The sequence below is a fragment of the Manis javanica genome, chromosome 1 (assembly GCF_040802235.1).
Source record: "Manis javanica isolate MJ-LG chromosome 1, MJ_LKY, whole genome shotgun sequence".
Classification (NCBI taxonomy): domain Eukaryota; kingdom Metazoa; phylum Chordata; class Mammalia; order Pholidota; family Manidae; genus Manis; species Manis javanica.
The window spans coordinates 237,819,755-237,840,668 of NC_133156.1; the positions used below are offsets into that span (position 1 = coordinate 237,819,755).

General features: G+C 43.2%; 1 protein-coding gene across 6 annotated transcripts in view; it reads right to left on the reverse strand.

Moving 5' to 3' along the window:
- Positions 1 to 20,914, reverse strand: part of RNF144A (ring finger protein 144A) — a 397,563-nt gene that overhangs the window by 367,809 nt on the left and 8,840 nt on the right. Inside the window, exon 1 of one of the 6 annotated variants that reach the window (XM_037026432.2) lies at positions 14,357 to 14,519. The exons of 4 other annotated variants lie outside the window; for them this stretch is intronic. The gene's annotated coding sequence lies outside the window, so the exon portion shown is untranslated. Of the gene's footprint in view, positions 1 to 5,765; positions 5,972 to 14,356; positions 14,520 to 20,914 lie in introns of those variants that run through there. One more of the 6 variants, XM_073217100.1, reaches the window with a different exon arrangement.

The following is a 20,914-nucleotide window of genomic DNA, read 5'->3' on the forward strand; positions in this document are numbered from 1 at the left end:
CTTTCAGTTATAAGGTGAATAAGATCTGAGGACGTAACATATAACATAGTGACCATAGTTCATAAAACTGTATTATAAGATCAAAATTTGCAAAGAAAGTAGAATTTAAATGTTCTAACCAAAAATTAAATAAACATGTGAGGCAATGGATTGTTAATTACTTGATAGTGGGGATCCCTTCACAATGTATACATGTATCAAATCATTATGTCATACTATGTAAATATAGTTTTATTTGTCAGTAATACCTCAATAAAGCTGAAAAAAACAGAAGTTAAAAGAACAGTCATTCTCAAAGCAAAACAAAAAAAGTTGGGTTGTTTTTCTCCTGAAGTTTGTGTATCCATAAGTAAATACCCCCATATTGACTACAAGATCCTATTCAAGATCAATTTTGTTTCGAGTACTTTATTTTTTTATAGATGCAATAACTTTACTCCCTCTTTCATCTAAGCATATAAATGAGAACAGGTAGTGGTGTTTAAAAATGATACTCAACTCTCGGGACTGCCTCCACATATATGCTAAAAATCAGATAGTAATAACATTAAAACTAGTTTTCATGATCCACTGAATTTAATCAGTGATTGTCCTAGGAAGGAAACCTTTGGAAGCCAGTGACCTGCATTAGAATGACTTACAAAGATAGTTATTCAAGCCACAATTTCTAGGAAGGACATGAAAAGACCAGACCAATTGTACGCATCACTTTCTTTCTTAGCTGTATCTTGTTTAAACCAATATACGAAGAATTTGAAATGCACCCTTCCATGCAAAATATCATAATGCATGATTCTCTTATAACAATGCTTCAATTATAGTTTGACCATATTATCTACAAATTTAGCTCATCCCAACAACTTAAGAGACAAAGTTAATTTTCACTGTCAGATCAATCAACCAAAAGACTTCCCTTCTATCAGAAAAGGTGAGAGAGAGAGAGAGAGACTTTCCTGAAACACTGAGAAATGAATTAAGGGACACACTTATAAACTAGATTATTAAGATCAGTAAAGTCAGGATTAAATGGTTATTGAATCACACTATCCATTTTATAATAAATTACAATGACCAGCTACTAATGGTTTCCTCACTGATATTTAATCAAGCAATGTTAAATTTAACTAAAATTGTATTATTTGTGGAACTCTAAGTACAAAACAAATGATGAAAGCATGCTATTTGTTTCATAAATATGTATGCATGTGACCATGAAGCTCTGTTGTTAGGCTTTTGGGAATAATCCAAAAAGTACTATATTTTTAAAATCAGGGAGAAAAGAAATGCATTAACATTGTTAAGCCACGTGATCAAACTTTCCCTTTTGACTCTCTCTGCTATCTCCAGTCTTATCTTCAAGTTGCAAGCACCACATGCCTAAAAATTGTCCAAAAACACTTTCTTTAAAAAAATCCCTCTCACTGTCCTTCCCAAATTGTACTGGTTTTCCACGGGCCAGAGGACAGATTTCAGCTCCACGCGCTGAGGGTCCGGGAACTGTTCTCATCTCTCTTCTCTCACTGCAGGCCCAGGGATGTCTCCTTTGTGAGGCGACACTCTAGGTCTCAGCCCCCATTTCTCATCCCTTCAATCTGTCCTGTGCTCAGTTTTGGGGGGTGAGTTCCACACCCTGTGCTCCTTACATCAGTCAGACAGACCTGCCCCGTGTCTCCTTCCTGTTTTCCCCCAAAGCGCAAGCACATAACCTTGCGTACAGCACGGGCTCATTTCCATGTGTCCTGCTTGATCAGTCTGCAGCAACCTGTACTGTCCTAGGGGACAGGTGCCCCCCTTCTCTGACCCACAGCTGTCACTGCCACTGGGATCTGCTGCTTCCAGAAGAGGGACCCAGGCAGCCGACTGGCTGGACAGCCTGGCGGAGAGGACAGCACACATGTGAAATGGCCAAAGCTCTCAAAACAAACGAAAAAAGGGACAAGAAATAAAAAAACAAGTATCAGCTGTGATCAGTCAGTGGGAAAATGTGGTCATGATGATTTATTTTAATAGAACCTTCAGCCACAGCGTCTCAGAACAGCATCTTAGGTGTTTCCATTTCTAAAAATATCGCTGGTTTAACCACCTCAGCCACTCTGAAACCGTGAGAACCAAAGCAGGATACTGACATTTTCAATTCTAGTTGGGGTTTGAAATGACCTTTGCCTTAGGGCGAGCTGAGAGCAGGTCTGCAGGGAGCACAGCCTCTGCAGCCACAGTCCCCCCACTGCACGCCTTTCCTGGCGCCGAGCAAGGCCCAGGCTGAGTTAAAGCTCCTCCGCTGAAGATTCCTTTTTTTTACCAATGACATTCTCCACTTGGAGAAAAAAACAGAACAAAACCATGTTTCAGATTTAGCTTTTCAATCACAGAAGTGTGAATTGGGGGTAGTTTATGTCTCAGAAATATTGTTTCTCTTTATAAATCCTAAACATTTAAAAATATCTCTGCTTGTGCTGGAATGTCATTTACTGGTATTGTCAACATTAATCTTTGGTGACTCTGAAGCTGTTTCACAGTTCTTGGAACTTGCTGGAAACAGAATCCCAAAGGGCACATCCCGGGAGAAGGACATGGGTGGGTGTGGGGAGACTTCTGCCCTCTGCGCTGGGCCCTGTGGGCCTTCCCAGGGTGCGCTCAGGCCCCCCTACCTGAGGGGAGCTAGATCTCTGGACCAGTGTGTCACTGCAGAGAAAGAGGCAGTAACTCTAAAAGGTTAAAAAGAGGTTATAATGCACTTCATTTCCAGGGCACATGCGGAGGCGGGGGCGCAGCCTCCGATGTGCTCTTTGCCGCTCCCTCTCCCTTAGTCTGGCGGTGTGGGGTCCTTACCCCACTGGCTCGAGGGCTGTTGGCTTCCCTGGGCCTCGGCAGAGAAGTGGGCCAGTGACTTTTGTGCTAGCAGCATATTCCCAGTGTTGCCAGCTGGGAACGGTGGTAAACTGGTGTGTGGTTAGGGCTTCAGTGAGGTTTACCCCACAGGCCCTTTTAAAGCTCAGACAGTGCAAAGGCCAGGCAGGCTGATGAGCTGCTGGGTCTCTCGGCGAGGAACGTCAAGGTACAGGTGCCTGCCAGTACCCCACATTCCCAGTTCCATGTCTACCTCAGCCACGGTCCGTCTCTCCAGCCACGTCCCCCAGAGCCCCAGCCTGACAGTGCTGACCCCCCCATCCGTCCACCGCCCACGCCATCTCCTCCCTGCCCGATGTCCTCTCTCCTCATGTCTCCGCCTCGGTCTCTAGGTGGCTGGTGACACGTCTCTCCTGCATACACTGCTGGCTCCTGTCACCGTCTCATGGTGCCCCTCTCTGCTTGGCTACAAGATCAATTCTTGATCTACTGTGTGCTTTCAACACCCCACCTGGACTGTGTGGAGAAACACCACAGCGATCACTGACTGGGGCCTTCGAAGCCTGGCCACAAGCTTCAGGTGGGCTCTGGAAGTCACAAGGTGATCACTGTACACCCCCTTCTTTTCCTAGAGGATTCCTCACCGGGTCCCTCGTCTCTCCAAATTTATGATCCCTCCTGCACAATGGCACTCTCAGCGAGGGATGTTATTTCCTATTTCACAAGGGAAATATGAGCAAGTCAGAAGAAAAGCACAGAGCCTCCTCCTCCACATGCCGCTACCTCCGTGCACGCAGTGCTGCCACCGAGTCCGTTCCCACCAGTGACCGGCGGCCCTCTTCCAAAAGCAAGTAACTGTGCCTGTGCACAGGTGCACCTCTCAGCTACCCGATAAATCATTTTAGCAGCCCTGGTCCCACATTTCCATTTTTCACCCTCTACTGAATCATTCCCATCAGTATACAGGCATAATGCTAAGGCTTCCAACTGAAAACGAATTCTCTTGGCCTCATTTTCCCCATGAGAACTACCCCACATTCTGCTCCCCTTTGCAGCAAAGCTTCTCAAAAGCAGTTGTGAACAATCTCTGTCTCCAATCCTCCCCTGCAGCCTCCCCTTCCACCCACTCCAATCGGGCTTCTGTCGCCATAGCCACCAGACCCACATGGCATTCTCCTGTTTTTACCAAAGCCACCGATGACCTGCATGGCCCTAGTCTAAGATCAGTGTCAGTCCCCACCAGGCCCAGCCCATCCGCATGCTGGACACAACCCAGTGCTCTCTCCTCCTGAGGCGATTTCGTGTGGCTGCCACGCCTCCCCACCCCGGCGTCCCCCCCTGGCTGGTTGTTCCCTCTCCATCTCCTTGGCGGGTGCTTCCTTTTCTCCTACTGCTAACAGAGCTGGAATGTCCCTGGACCCAATCTTCAAATCTTCTGCCAACGAACAGACCCCATCTGATCTCATTCCTTTAAACACCAGCCACGGGCAGAAGACGCCACTGCATCTCCAGCTCAGGCCACTGGCTTCACCATCAGGCCTGGGTAGACCTGCCCTCCGGGTCTCCACTGGGGTCTCTCGTAATCTCAAACTCAACATGTTCAAAACTGAACTTCTACCTCTTTTTGTGCACAAACCTTCTCCACCTGGAGCCTGTCCCATCTCAGTTGGTGGCAACTCCATCTATTTACATAAGCTAAAATCTGTGACATCAATACAGACTTCTCCCTTCTTCTCCCAACCCATCCCCATTCTGCCAGGATATCAAGGGATCTGTCTTCAAAGTACATCTAGAATGTGACTATGTTTCACTACTTCCACTGCTAGCAGTGGAGTAAGCCATCACCTCTTGTTTGAATTACTACAGTGGATATCTCTAATGGCCTCACAATAGTCTCCTGGCCTACCCCCACCCACCACCCTACACGCCATGAACAACACAGGTCAGAATGAGCCCATTAAAATGGGATGATGCACACCCTGCCCCTCCTCTGCCTAAAACCCTGTACTGATTTCCCACTGAAAAACCCAGAATTCCCCAACAGCCTACAAATGGTAGGCACGGTCAGGCCCCTGTCAGCTCCCTCCACTGCAGACTCCCTGCTCTCTGCTGGCTCCCCTCCACCACCCCACCTCCTTGGGGTTCCTCTAACATGCTGACAAAACAGAATGGACCTAGGGCCCGAGCACCAATGTTTTCTTCCAACTACAGTGCATTGCCCCAGACACTAAATGGTGAGCTCCCACAATCCCTTAAATTCATGTGCAATTGACAACTTTGTAGTGAGACCTCCTTGACCACTCCATTTAACACTAGTCTTCCCCACTCCTCTAAACCTGGTCTTTTTCCGTTCTCCACTTATGCCTTATAACAAAACATGGAATGTGCTTCTCCATCCACTCTCTGTGGTCTGTCTCTCCATGCCTGTCTCCACCCCATCCTCCACTCACATGCCTACTAGACTCTCCGGGAGAGCAGGTGTCTGTATCTGTTGTGCTCACTGTGTGTCCAGAGTTAGAACTGCACCTTGCACAACACAGGGGCTCAATCCATGTGTTCTCAGTGCAGGAATAACCACTGGGACCTTGCATGCTCCAGTTTGATTTTCTAACCCTGTTTCCTGGCCTACAAAATGAGACCCAATGTCAACCTCACAAGGTTGTTGCAAACAGTAAATGAGGACCATTGTGGAACTCTTTGTAAAGTATTAACAACTATATCAGCTTAGCATAAAAAACTGAGGACCAGCCTTAAAGTTCATTCAGGGCAAGCATCCTAGGTAATTGCTTACATGGCGTGTCTTATGAAGTAGACAAATCCATCCAGGCAGACCTATAGTCTTTCCCAATAATGCACTAAAATTTCACTAAGACATAAATGAAGGTTTCCAAGCTTTCATTTTCAAAATTCAAAGTTACCTCTGAGAAGTCCTGAGGGGAGGGGACTGACTGTCTTCTGGCCAAATCCTGGTGTCCTGGTATACTATGGGCATTCAGCTGGCTCTTCCCTCATGCCAGGCTGCCCACGTGGAGCAGTGGGCAAAGGTCTCTGCCACTGGGGTCCCTGCAGACCCAGGAGACACCCAGGAGACAGGAGCGATCAGGCTCAGCAGAGGGCTCGGCACCTGGGGACAGGAGAAGAGCGCAGAGGCTTACAGAGCGGGTGGGACGGGAGGCGATGCTCAGAGCCACCGAGCACCGGCCTTTCAGATCTCCACGCCAGGAGAGAAGGACATTGACGTAAGTCCTAGAAATCATATCAGATCAAACATTCAAAAAGTATCATAGTTCACTGGAGAAGGAACTGAGGTTTACGACGTAACAAACCAAATTCCACCAAGAAGTTAACAGATAAATCCACCAACACAGACAATTCTCAGATAGCAAATTGTCCTGGGGTCTTTCTTTCTGTCCCCTCCTTTTCCAAGCCCAGCCACTCACGTTCATTCCAACAGGACTCTACAGCGAGAGGTTTAGATCCACAGAAAAGCTGAAATGTAAGGCAAGATTATGTCAGTTGTAATCCCAAGGAAACCACTAACAAGTAACTCGAAACTGTACTATAAGATAAACAACGTATACTAGAAACTACATAAACAAGGCAAAATGGAGAAATAAAGGAACACAAAAGACACTAAGACCCACTGGAAACAAACTGCAAAATGGCAGACAAAAATTCTGCCTTATGAGTAATTACATAAAATGGTCTAAACACTCCAATCAAAGGGCAGAAGTTGGTAGATGGATTAAAAAATATATGCTATTAAAAGAAACACACTTTATAATGGCATCAAAAAGAATAAAATGCTACTGAATAAATTTAACAAAAACTGTGCAAGATTTGTATATTGAAAACTACTAAAGCATCATTAAAAGAAATAAAAGGCCTTAATAAATAGACATTCTGTGCTCACGGATTGGAAGACAATATTGTTAAGCACGGAATACCCCCAAATTGACCTGCAAATTAAATGCAATCTCTACTAAAATCTCAGTTTCCTTTTTTGCAGAAATTGACAAGCTGATCCTAAAATTCATGTAGAAATCCAAGAGACTTCAAATAGCCAAAAGAACCCTGAAAATGGAAGGCAAAGTGGGAGGAGTCACACTTCCTGATGTTAAAAAAGAGAGAAAAAGCTATACTAATCAAGATAGTGTGATAGTGACATGACAGATGTATCGACCAATGAATTAGAATTGACAGTCCAGAAATAAACCCTGAACATTTATGGTTAATTAACTTTTGAAAAGACTGCCATGACAATTCATGACAAAAGGGTAGGTGATAGCCTTTTCAACAAATGGTACAGACATTTCAAAAATGAATCTCGACATAGACCTCACACACTTTCATAAAAATTACCTCAAAATGGGTCCACTGACCCAAAAGTAAAAGCTAAAATTTTATAAACTCCTAGAAGAAAACAAAGGAGTAAACTCTTGTAACCTTAGATTAGGCATTAGTTTCTTAGATATGTCATCAAAAGCAAAATCAACAAAAGAAAAAAAAATAAATTATAACTCCATCAAAATTCAAAAATTTTATGTGTTAAAGTAAACCATCAATAAAGTAAAAAGAAGCCCACAGAAGAGGAGAAAGTATATAGAAATCATATATCTGATAAGGACCTTGAAACTAGATTACATAGAAAACATATAATTCAACAGTAAAAAGACAATTAACCGAAATAAAAAAATGGGTAAATGATTTAAATAGATATTTCCCCAAAAAAGAAATTCAAATGTCCAATAAGCACATAAAAAAATTCTCAACATGATAACTCAATTAAGGAAATACAAATAAAAACTACAGTAAGATGCCACCTCACACCCACTAGAATGGCTAGAATCAAAAGACAGATAATAACCAGTGTAGGTGTGGATGTGGAGAATTTTGAACCCTTCTAAATTGCTGCTGGACATGTAAAGTAGTGCAAGTTGCATTAGGAAATAATGTGGCAGTTCCTCGAAGAGTTAAACATAGAGTTACCGTGTGACCCAGCAATTCCACACCTACGCATATACCCAAGAGAATGGAAAACAAGTGTCCACACAAAAACCTGTATGTGTGTGTGCAAAGCAGAACAGCATTATTCAAAATGGCCAAAAAGTGGGAACAATCCAAATGTCTATCAATTGGTGAGTGTGTGAACAAAATGTGCTATGTCCACGCAGCGGATTTGGCCATAAAAAGGAATGAAGTCCCGATGCACGCTACAGCATAGATGAGCTGTGAATGTGTCATGTCAAGAGAAAGAAGCCAGCCACAAAAGGCCACCTAGGAAAGAAATGAAATGTCCAGAATAGTCAAGTACAGAGACAGGCAGTAGCGTAGTGGTTTCCAGGGGTTCAGGCTAGGTGACTGCTGATAGATCTGGGGTTTTTTGGAGATGCTGATAGAATATTCTGAGTTAGATGGTGGTGATGCTTGTACAACTCTAGGGATGTACTGAAAACCACTGAGGTGTGTATTTTAAAATGGCAAATGTTATACTATGGCAATTAGATCTCAATATAACTATTATTATTGAAAAAAAAGAAACGTTAATTTTTAAAATTTTAGAAGAGCAAGGCAAGATAACTACAGGATTTCTGCAAATTTCTGTCCTCAAATACAGTATCTGCTCAATCAGGAACACAACACCAGCATCTGAAGGCGGCCGATTGTAGGCGTCCCTGCCCAGGCAGCAGAAGGCAAAATGAATTGCCTCTCTAGCCGCTTGAAAGTGGGGCATCACACAGCAGCAAACACTTAAATCTGAGCAGACCTGAGACACACCCTGATGAATAAGCCCACGCTTCTCCCCGGGAGCTCTTCCTTCCTCACTGTTTCATGAAAATGACAAGCTTTGCCCACATGCAGCCTGTGTACGGGAATTCTCCTGAAGCCTGAGGCCGGCACTGGTATGGCTGGGAGCTCTGACCTTCCCCGCCACCAACAGCCCAGGCCCTTGCACAGGGCAAGCCTATGCACCTGTGAAAGCTGCTCCTCCTTGGTCCTGAAGCATCAAGGTCCTGCCACCAGAAAATAGGATCCCTTTTTTTGCAAATCTATTCCCTGCCTTGGCTTGGCAATAAATTCAGAGCCTTGCAACAAAGGGCAATACAACGCAGTCTCTTTTACTATGTTTCTGCTGCCTTTCCCAGGTAAGAAGAGCCAGTAAGCAGAATTATAATCTTCAGCAGGAAAGACACGCTCTCTGCTCAGCTGGTGCACTGGCAACAGGAGGCTTTTTTAGCGGCATTATAAACAGATTATAAAGATAGGCTGCCTGCAGAGCTCTCTGCCCAGAGGACTGTGCTGTGAGCCTATGCGGCTTTTGGGCTCTTGGCAGGTTGCAAAGCCTCCTGTCCCCACCCTTCAGAGCCCCACTGTCAAGGAGCTGACCCAATTCACATTGCCTAAGCAGCACAAACATGCGGGAGGTGCCACACTGCCCCATTTCCATGGTGGCTCCCATCAGTATGTTCAGTGTGAGTTGTGGCAGCCTCCAGCCCCGGCTCATTAGCAGGTCCCTCACATTTCTCTCAGTGCTTCTCTGCATACAAAGCCACACACACAGCAAGGGGTCAGTCCCCATCCTGGTATTTCCCCAAGCTTGGAGATTTGCAGGGCAGCATTGTGCAGGGCACCAGGAATGCATGTACCGGGTTTGAGCAGAAACACCTGTAGTAAACATTCATCGATTTATCAACTTTTCTTTGCACTCCTACCATCTGCTGAGATAGTAGGTGGGAGTAACACAAGACGAACGAGGCGCCATGCTGCTCTCAAGTTCTGACTTTGCAGGAATCTTTATGCCCATGCGTGAGTCTTTGAGCAACTAAAAAACAGCACCACTGTTTGTCACTTGGAGCACTTACGATATATACTAAAGTACAGGATGAGGCTTCTCAATTCATTAAGGCTGTACTCCTCCAGAAATTTCATCTCAATATAATTTAATTTACTTTTTTATTCGAACAGGGTTACTACATCAAATTATAAACAGAGTAACTCAGTGGTTGGCAGTGACCTGAGTAAGCCAACCTGGTACAAAACTATGCATTCAAGAAATTGTTTACTCGTGTATTTCTTTCATCAACTATATGTACATCGATACATAAATGCATCCTGTTAATGGTTATATATAAGATTATTACTTGCTAAATTAATTCACAAGCAAAGAACAGCTGGAATCCCAAAAATAACAAGGCTTATGAGAAAAAGATATGATTAGGGTAACCACTCAAAACCTTTAGAACTTTATATATATATATACATACAGCCACACACATATATCCACACACACTAACATGTACTCATATATTATATGAGAGATAATATATATATCATATATACATATGTATATATACTCAGATATTATATATACACACTGATACTATATGTGTGACATGTATACACTCAGGTATTATACATATTTTAAAATTCAAATAGTATACATACATAATATATATATACATACACACAGATATTATAATATATAGATATGCTCAGATATTACATAGAATATGTCTATACACCTAGATATTATACATATAATACACTCAGATAGTATGTAGACTCAGATATATATGTTTACCATTTTATTTTATGTTATATATAACACATATACTTATGTCTGATAACTGGGTGTCACTCTGGGAACAGGTGGTTGACACAAGAAAGAAGATGACTGGAAAGGACCTGAGGGGTCCCAGTTCTGGAAGGACACTCTGGGTAGATGTAGAAGTGGCCGAAGTAGTGACAGGAAGGAAGACCAGGACCCGTTGGTAAACTCTTCGGTGGGTGCAGGAGGGGGCCTTGGGGCCCCAGAAGGCTCAAGCAAGGAGCAGTGGGGATAGGAAAGCCGGACAGCCTGTGCCTCAAAGGAGCAGGGCGCAAGTAGGGAGGAAAGGGCAGTGGTCTAGAAGTGAGCAGGGGCAGGGGCAGCGGCAGCGTCGGCCCACCCTGCGAAGTGTGTTTCCCAAGAGGTGGCAGTGTCTGCTCTGCTCACGGCAAAGGCAGGATTGCCACGGGCAGTCACTGCATGAGGGCCTCATTCACAGAGGAGCTGGCATGCCCTGTCCAGGGCAGCTGCTGGCCAGGGGCAGCCCAGGTAAGTCCCGGGCGAAGCTCCTGCCCGCACCCTCTGCCACCTGGTTCTTCTATGGAGATAACTTCAAATACTTCCATGTGTGTCCCCGAACTGGAGAGTTTAGGTCCTTCATCGAGCAGTGTTGGGGCAAAAGCAGCTATCCATGTGGGTAAAAGTCAGGTTTGTCTCCTAAAAGGCCTAAAGGTAAAACTACAACTTTACAAAAAAAAAATTAAATCATTTATAACCCTGGAGGGAGGAAGGCCATTCACAGCAGACCTCAAAAACAAAGAAGTCATAAAGATATAATTGTATAAAAATGGGTTTCTATATGGAAAAAATACCATAAGCCAAGTAAAAAGTGAAAAACTCAAGAACAATTGCTCTCAATATATGTAATAAAGAACTGACACCTAATTGACAATGCAAAACAACTAGAAAACACTGCAGTAGAAAAAAGGCAAAGGATGTGAACAAAGTTCACCAAGAGAGAAACAGTGATATCATTGCAAAAGATGCTGGACTTCACTAATAATTAAAGAAATGGAGTAGACACTATATCTCATTTGTCAGAGCAGGAATGATTAAAAATTAAATATTGCTGAATGAAAACTCACGACTGTTGAGTGTGGTGAAAGAGGAAGTTCCATTTATTTTTTAAGAGCCTAATAGTGAGTACCATTTGAAAAATGATTTGGAAATAAATCAAAATACAAAGTACACATATCTTTGACCCACACTTGCAATCCTAATTACTCCATGGATAGACTGGCAAAAATATGTCATACGTATGAAAAAACTTATTCTGGGTAGCTTCCTTTGCCAGAACAAACATTGGAAAGCTACTCAAATCCCCATTAAGAGGGACAAGTTGAGTAAATAATACGGCATCATCCATATAAGTGAAGAAATGTCGGCCCTGCAGGGGTTGGTTTGAAGAAATGCCTAAGACAGGACAGCAAGTACAAAGGATAGTAGAAAACAATTTATACAAATACCCGATTTGTGAAGGAAGTTATATACTCACAAGTAACTTTTGTAGAAGAATGTAAAAAAAGAGAAAAACCTGTTGACAATCACTTTACACTAAAGGGAATTCTATTCTTCATTTCATTCCATTTTGAACACTTTTTTACTTTTTCCATTGGTAAGTCTAAATTTTTAGAGCTAGAGATGTACTATATTGCCTGTGAGATAATACACAAACATGGACAGAAAATAACTATTTTTCTATGACCTCCCCGAAGATCATATAATGTACTGTAAACTATGAAATAAAATCCCATAAAAAGGCCCCACTGCTTTGCATTTTCAGCTGCCTGACTCCTGAAGCAAGTCCTTAGAGTGCGCCCGCTCGGACATTCACACGGCGATCAGGTGGTGGCATCTCTTCCTTCCCCGTCTTGTCTCTCCTCTCCATAAGAAATGGACTTCTCGACGTGGTGCCAACTAGCTGTCAGCACACAATACTGCTCACCAGGAGAGAGCCTCCCCCTTCCCTACAATTCCTTACACACATGTGCACAAAGCCCTCCAAAGGCAATCCCCCTCTTCTTCTCCCCAGTCTTTCAACTTCTGAGGTAAGCACTGCTTTTTAGCTGAATTTGCAAGTTACTCTCCCAAGAATCAATACAGCTCTATGCGTCTCAGCTCATGCAGCCAGGATAAGTGGAAGTTTTTGCATGTGTCATTTGTTTCACTTTAATATGAATAGTGGTCTTGTCTGGCTTCCATAAAGCGGTCTCTGTCTACGGGCATTGTACACTGATGGTCCTGCACGCTGGGGGACAGAGGGCCCCACAGTCAGCCCTCTAGAGTTGTCCTGCAGTTTGTTATTTCACATTTGTCTTCTCTAGGGGAAAATAAAATACTGCATTCTTCAGTAATGGAGACATTTGTCAATTTATAGCTGTGGAACAAATTCATTGTTTCATTGACTATTAATTAATTAAATGGTTTTTAAAAATTCCCTTATTGTGATCAAAGGCATTTAGCTAATACCACCATCATTCTTGATTCTGAGAAATGAGTCATAAAAATAAAGCTGATTCTTAGGCTCATAGCTGCTCACAAAAAGCCGACTGATTTACCCAACTGCATACTGAATTAGGTACAAAATAAGACGCTTGTTATAATAGAGAAAGTACTGCAGGATGGTGAGGTAAAACACACCAGCTTTCAAGAACATAGAAAACAATTCCTTTAACTATGAATTTTGAAAGGGAATAAGATAGAATTGTAATGTGCTGTAAAGAAAAATCTCCAAATTAAGTAGAAAAAAGCCATAGTCAGTATTTTCCATTTAAAAAAGGAGGTGAAGGGGCCTGGCATGGAAGCATACATAAGAAACTGGTAGCAGATGCCTCCCTATCAAAAGCCTCTATGCCCGAGGCAGGAGGAAGAATTGCTCTGCACTGTAAGGGTTTTTGTTCTGTAAGAAGTTTTTTTAGTTTTTAATGCACTATATATTTTTTTATTGAGGTGAAATTCATATATCATAAAATAAAAGTTACAAATTCAGTGGCATTTAGAACATTCACAATGTTGTGCAATCAGCACCTCTAATTCCAAAACATTTCCATCCTGCACCAAATAAAACCCATCACCCATTAAGCAGTCATCTATCCCCACTCCCAACCCCACCCAGTCCTGGTACCTGCCAATGTGCTTTCTGTCTCTACGTTTTACCTCTTCTGGGTACTTCATATCAACAGAATAATAAAGTAAGTGACCTTTCGTGTCTGGTTTCTTTTGTACTTTGTTTTTAAAACCTAAAATTTAAATCAAACATTGCCTGGAAAAATTCCATCCCAGTCATTCATTACATTTTCCCAAAAATGCTTAAATGCCTACTAGCTGTAAATCGACCCTATCTTGTTCCACAGATGACAGAAACATGAAACAATCCATACACAGACTGTCTAGGTAATTAATTTCTGCTTCACAGGGCAAAACGTTATCAGTCAACTAAAAATTCTGAATACCCAAATTAGGCAGAATATCTTGCAAGTATTGTGAATAATTTGCAAGAAGCCGAGTGTTAGAGTCAAAACTGGGTGGGACTACAGAGGCCCTTGCATTTCACTTACGCATTAGTAAGTCAAGGCCCAGACCCACAAAACAGCCCAGCTTCTCACGGCAGTTATGAGGGCCCTGCCTCCACCAGCACCCTCTCCACGACCACAGCCAATGCCTTCCCAGGGCTTGTCACTGAACAAGAGCACGGCCGAACACACATGTGGGCATAAACACACAGGAAGCTGCAGACTGCAGGCCTCAGCTCTGACATGTGTGTGCCAGGAAGCTGCCAGCCCCACCCTCCCAGAAAAGGCTGGACAACCTGACAACCAGCTGCTTCCAGAAAACAGGTCCCAGGACAAACCAAACCCCAGGAATCTGGAGAGAGGTGACCCCCAAGGGTCACACCCAGACCTGCTCAGCTGGAAGAGAATCCGCTGGACCCAGAACTGACAGGAACACGTTCGTGGTGATGTTCATGAATTGCTGGAGGCTGAGTATGAACTAGCTTGAGAATAAGAAAGAAACTCTTAAGGGCTGCAGACTTGAGGGAGCCCCACACTCTCCTGGGTCTGACCTCCAGGAACCCCACAGTGAAGAACCAAGAAATCACCACTCTTGTCTCCGGCCAGAGGACGAGTACCAACTGAAGTATGCCCGGAGCAGTCCACGTGATTCTGTGGTCCCTGGCCGGAGGCCAGCCCCCGGGCCTCCCTGTCTCACCTAAGGAGCAAAATAGCTCAGGAACGCCTGTGAGGGCCACAGTCCAAGTGCACAGGCCTGATGAGAGCTGCAAGCAGCAGACCGTGTTCCAGGAGGCGTCCTAAGGAAGCCCCGCAGACAACAGGGGGGACAAGGGAAGGACACGAGAGGATCTGACAGCCCTGGAGCTTACAGTTTCAGCATGTCATACACAGCTTTGCTCCAAACACATTACCATACAGCCTCACACAAAAGGCCCTTCACCACAGTTCCTACAACCAAATGCATCACACCCAGCTATCAAGAGCAACGATAACCACAACACTCCCCACAAAGCATGCAGAAAGGCAAGACAAACCACAGCCGCAAGAGACAGAGCAAGCGCCAGGACCAGACCCAGACATGACACAGATCCTGGGATTATCAGGCAGGGAATAAAATAACGATGATTAAAGGAAAAAGTAGGCAAAATGCAGGAGGAAACAGGTTATATAAGCAGAGAGATGAAACTGCAAAGAAAGTCAAAGGAAATGCTAGCCGAAAAACACTGCAGAGAGCAAAGAACACCTTTGTCAGGTACATCGATCAGTACAGCCGAGAGGAAAAGCAGCGTGCCTGACGATGGGTCGACGGCATTTCCAGACTAAATTAAGCATAAACAACAACAACAACAAAATGAATGGAGAACAGAACGTCCAAGCACCACAGGATAATTTCGAAATGTGTAACATGATTGGAATCCCAGAAAGAGAAGAAAAGACAGAGCAGAAAAATATTTGAAGTAAAAATGGCCAAGAATTTCCCCAAATCAAACCATAGATTCCAGAAGCTCAGAAAAATCAAGCAGGATAAATACCAGAAAATGGAGACCTAGGCATATCATAGTCCCTTGCAAAAATCAAAGATAAAGTGAACATCTTGAAAAAAGCCAGAGAGGATGGAAAAAACACGTACAGAGGAGCAAGAATAAGAACTAGATCTGACTTCCCTTCAGAAACCACACGACCAGGAAGAGAGCGGAGTGAAATATTTGAAGTATTGGAAGAAAAATACCACCGATCTAAAATTATATTGCCATAAAAACTATCCTACAAAAGTGAAAGAGAAATAAACATTTTCTCAAAGAAGCCGAAATTGAGGGCATCTGTCACCAGTTGTTCTGCCTTCAAGAAATATTAAAAGTTCTTCAGAGAGAAGGAAAATGGTACGTCAGAAACCCAGATCAGTACAAACCCAGGAAGAGGGTGAGAAGAGGAATAAATGAAGATAAAAGTCAATATTTTATTTTTCTTATTCTTAATTGATCTAAAATCATTTAAAGCAGCACTAAAGCAATGTACTGGGTGATAAAAGCACACAGACTAGGGAAATGAATGAAGCAGTGTCATGGGGGAAGGGAGAGAAAAATTGGGAATAGTCTGTTATAAGATACCCTCATTACAGATCAAGTGGTATAGTATTATTTGAAAGTGGATTTAGTTTAGTTAAGAAATATGTTGCAAACAGTAGGGAAACCACTAAAAATGTTAAAGTACAATTGTCATGCTAATTACGGAGAAAAAATGGAATTACGTAAAATACTCAGAACCAGAGAAGTCAGCAAAAGAGGGGATAAAAAAACACAAACTAAAGAACAGGTGTAATTAACAGAAAGCAACTGCACACATGGTAGATATTACCCAACAATATCAATGATCGCTTTAAATGTTAATAGTCCAAATAAACCAGTTAAAAAATATTTTCAGAGTGAATAAAATAGCAAGACTCAACTTTATTCCGTCTAAAGAAATCCACTTTGAATAAAAGGAGACTCAGGTTAAACATAAAAGGATGGAGAACAATATACATGCTGATGCTAACCTAAAGAGAGCTGAAACAGCTATGTTAAATTTCAGACAAAGAGGACTTGAAAATAAGGAAAATCATCGGGGATAAAGACGGACATTCCATAATGATAAAAGAGTCAGTTCCCCAAAAAGATGTATTAAACATGTATGCACCTAACAACAGAGCATCAAAACACACGGAGCAAAACCTGACAGCCCTCAAAGAAGAAACAGACCAGTACTACAGGTGGAAGCTTCACCTCTCCTTTTGATAATTGATAAATTCAGCAGGCAGAAAATCAGTTAAGTACCTAGCAGACCTGAACAGCACCAACAGCCAACTTGACTTATTGGACACAGTGAATATTCCATCCGAAGGCAACAGAACACACATTCCTCTGTCTCACAGGAAACATTCTACGCCATAAAACACATGTTAACAAATAAAAAAACCCAGAAGCATACAAAGTATGCTTTCACATCACAATGGTATTGAATTAAAAGTCATTAACAGAAAGACAGCTGGAAAATCCCAAATATCTGGAGATGAAACTGCATACTTCTAAATAACACATGGGCCAAAGAAGTCATCTTGGGAGAAAGTTAAAACATTGTGTACCAAATGAAGACAAAAATACAACTTATCAAAATGAGTAGAATGTAGCAAAAGCAGTGCTTGTAGGGTAATTTATAGCATTAAATGGGTATATGAGAAAAGAAGAAAAGAGCTAAAATCAATACTATAAGGTTTCTCTTTAGGAAAATAGAGTCAGAAGAGTAATTTAAGCTTAAAGCAAGTGGAAGAAAAGACATAATAAAAATGGAAGCAGAAATCATAAACAGGAAAATAGTAGAGAAAAACAACAAAAGCAAGAGCTGGTTCTCTGAAAGCAATAAAATTGACAAACGTTAGTTGGGCTAAAATTGTGAAGGTTCAGATGGGTACCCAAAGCAGGAGGGTGTGGGCCTTCCTTAGGAAAAGGATGTCTGACTAACCTCAGCCCATGGCCTGTGTCTACCAGCCATGCCTTGGTTTGCTGGCATTTTCACCAAAAATTTAGAGCAAAACAATCAAAAAGAATAGGGAAAAGAGAAAGGACAAGCTTTATTTCATTAACTGTCCTATCTTTAGCTGAAAAACTAGAGAAAATAGTAACAACCTTAATGGATCTAATGCTTTCCATTTTTGTGGACCAGCGGGCCGGATTCTATCAGCCAGGAAGCCTTTCCAAGATGGAGTCGGAGTGGTTCAGGCAGGCCTCCTCAGAGCCCCCGAGCACCCTCCCGTCACCTCACACCTGGCTGCAACCTCCCTGTGGAACTCCAAGGGATTAGTTGTGAGTCTGCCTTCTAGCAGAGACCTAGAACTGTTTTTCTTTAAATTTTCTTACTCATGATTTATTTAATCCTCGCAAGATCCCTGAAGAAAGACATGACCTGAGTGTCTGGATGAGGGAAATGGGAAGTTACCGAGGTTAAGGTCTCTGCCGAAGTCTTAAATGGGCCCTGAGGTCTGGAGCAGGACTCCAGGCGGCGCTCTGCCCCGCGGCCTCGCTGCATTCAGCCCAACAAGTGACCCTAACTGCTGCGCTGTGAGGCGGCCTGGCCGAGGGGCCCCACTGTCAGGGTCCTGGCCGTGGCTGTCACAGGTCACATCTGCAGGGACTTGTTCTAAGTGGAAGCCCGAGAGAGCACGCCTTTAGGAAGAGTTTGGTGTCTGGATTTCTTTGTTTTGTTCATTAGTAACAGGAGGCCTTTCTCCTGGTTTAGCAACCATTTCTCTTCAAGCCCACGGCAGCGAAGTGTCCACTTGAGATACAGGGTTAATTTATTTGTTGAAATATATATTTGTTGGGCATGAAATAATGATATTTGTGTGGCTTGGTGGGCAAAATTTACAACTAAATATATTTTTAAACAAACCATGTACTTCCTATAACATATATATAACAAAACCCAAACAGAAAAAAATGTCACGATCCTTATGACCTGATTCCTTTCCTGTGTACATTTTCCATGTTTGCACACATGTATGTAGACAATTCAGTCTCGGGATTGTTTTCATTTAACTGTATTTAAAATTTTTTCCATTTGGGGCTTTTTTTTTTAAAGAAAAAAAAAAGCGAAAGAGAAGCATTTGTGCATAAAGCATTTATTTTTCTACGCATTTAGCATCATTGCCTTGAGCTAGATTCCCCGAAGTGCACCCCTGTCTGAAGTAACCGTGTGGTTTTGTAACCGCGTGGTTTCCAAATAAAAACCATGCATTTACCCTTAAGCCATCCTCTCCCCAATTTAGGCCCACAAATTCATTCCTCTCGCTGAGGCAATATAATTTGTATTAAAATGCTTCCTGCTCTGTAGCAGGGCTCATTTTATCATATTAGCCAATGTTCCTTTTGGCTAATTTCTCTGAGAAAAAATTTTTTAAATAATGAAATTTCATATTTACCAGAAAATCTTTATCTTACCACTCAAAGTATTCATCATGCAATGGTAGTTATAACTAAACTGGTCTCCAGATAAGCAGTATGGAATAAGTACTGGATATAGAGTCTGCACAAGGAAAGAGCCAATATAATTTAAAGGGAAATCACGCAAACTATGCTGGCAGCCTCTCGATGGTTCCTTTCATTAGTAGCTCAGCTAAGGGGTCAGTTTATGTCAGTGGCTTTAGGAACTACCGTATGGCAGTGTTTCAGAAAACAGAAACACAAACCTTCAAGTAGGATCTTTCTGCCCTTTATTTCAAGCTTTATTTTAAAAATGTACTGAGTTCAGTTAAAAGTTTAACGCAGACCTTAACCTCTCTGAGCTGAGGGTGGTGAGGCCTGTGCAGGGAACTCAAGTCTGGGGGCATCTCCAGGAGCCCAGCCTGCCACACACTCACCCAAGAAAGTGCAACAAAGAAATGAAGGCATGGCTGCCCAGGCAGGTTGGGAAGGAGACAAAAGCTTGGCGTGGCAGTACCTAGTTCAGGTTTTCCTAGCATGGGCCTCAGCTCCCATCATGCCAAACACAGAAAAGCACCCTGCCTGCAGGTCAGTGGGATTCCTATATGGCTGTGCCTTGGGTTTCTGTTAATGAAGTGACAGTTAACATTTGGTTGACATACTATGACACTTTTGTTAACATCAACTTTTTAATACTTTGGAACTAATACTTATTTCAGGATTTAAAATTATTCAGTTTTGTAAGTCTGTAGGCCCAGAGCACCATGCCTGCTGTGTCCTGGGAGTTAAAGGATGCTGACTCAATCCCACATCATCCACAAAATGCCAGAGCAGCTCAGGGATGTGGGGAGGCCTGAAGGGGCCATGAACAGCTCCCAGGGAAGTAGCAGGAAAGGATGTGCAGGATGAGCCAGGACAACAGGCAGAGGAGAACGATGCCAGGCCCGGAGCTCAGGCAGCACTGGATGCAGGGAAGGGCAGGCGATGTGGGCGGGTATCCCAGGCTGCCCTGGACCACGGGCTCATCAGATGAGAGTGGAAGGGCAGCCAGTGAGGGAGAACTGGCCAGAGGATAGAATGGGCCATGACATGTCTCCAGGACACGGAAGAATATACCAGGCAGCTGTGACGGTAGGGACACAAACGAGAAAGGCGCTGTTGCCAGAAGCAAGGTGAGAGACATCGGGAGGTCAAGGAGACAGCAATGTCTGGGGAGTGCTGACCAGCGGGAGGGCAGCACGTGTTAGCGTATCTAAGATGACTTCGAGAATGTGGGCTTAGGTGGGTGCAGGTGGGGAAGCCCACACAGGGAACACACGGGAGAGGCCCAGCCTCATCAGCAGGCATCTCATGTGTGGAAGACATGGAGGTACATCTGACGTGGCCCTTGCAGGTGGCAGGGAGATTGCCAATGTTCAGGAAAAGTGGAAACTATGAGAGAGAAAGATGGATGCAGGGACAATCAGGAGGACCCGCAGCAACTAAACCTGATGCCGAGGTGATGGTCAAGGTACATTTCAAGGATCAAGGATTTTTTAAGGAAAAATGCTAGGTTGGTCTGCCAAGGACTTTCATCTTACATATTAAAAAAAAAAGTCCAATGACTTTGGCATCTGAATTGATACTGAACTGAGCCGAGTCAGCTGACTCCTTGAATCTGAATAACTCAGGCTGCAGAGAAAAGGACACAAATCAGCGAAGCTGGAGGAATCTTAAGCATCCACAGCGGAACTCGAGACACAAAATGAGAAGTGAGAAAACACTGCAGAATCAAACAGGCTGGTCATCCCGAGTCCCAGGGCGGGAAGACGCTCAAAAGGTGGGCAGAGAAGGTCTAAAGGGCAGAGTTAACTCAAGAGACACACTCTACAAGCCCCTCCAGGTTAAGCGCTGAATCAAAAACATACAACATGAGCCCAGATGTAATTTTAAATTTGCGATACAAAGATTTCAAAAAGAAGGAAAAATTAAGCAAGGGAAATGAATGTTAG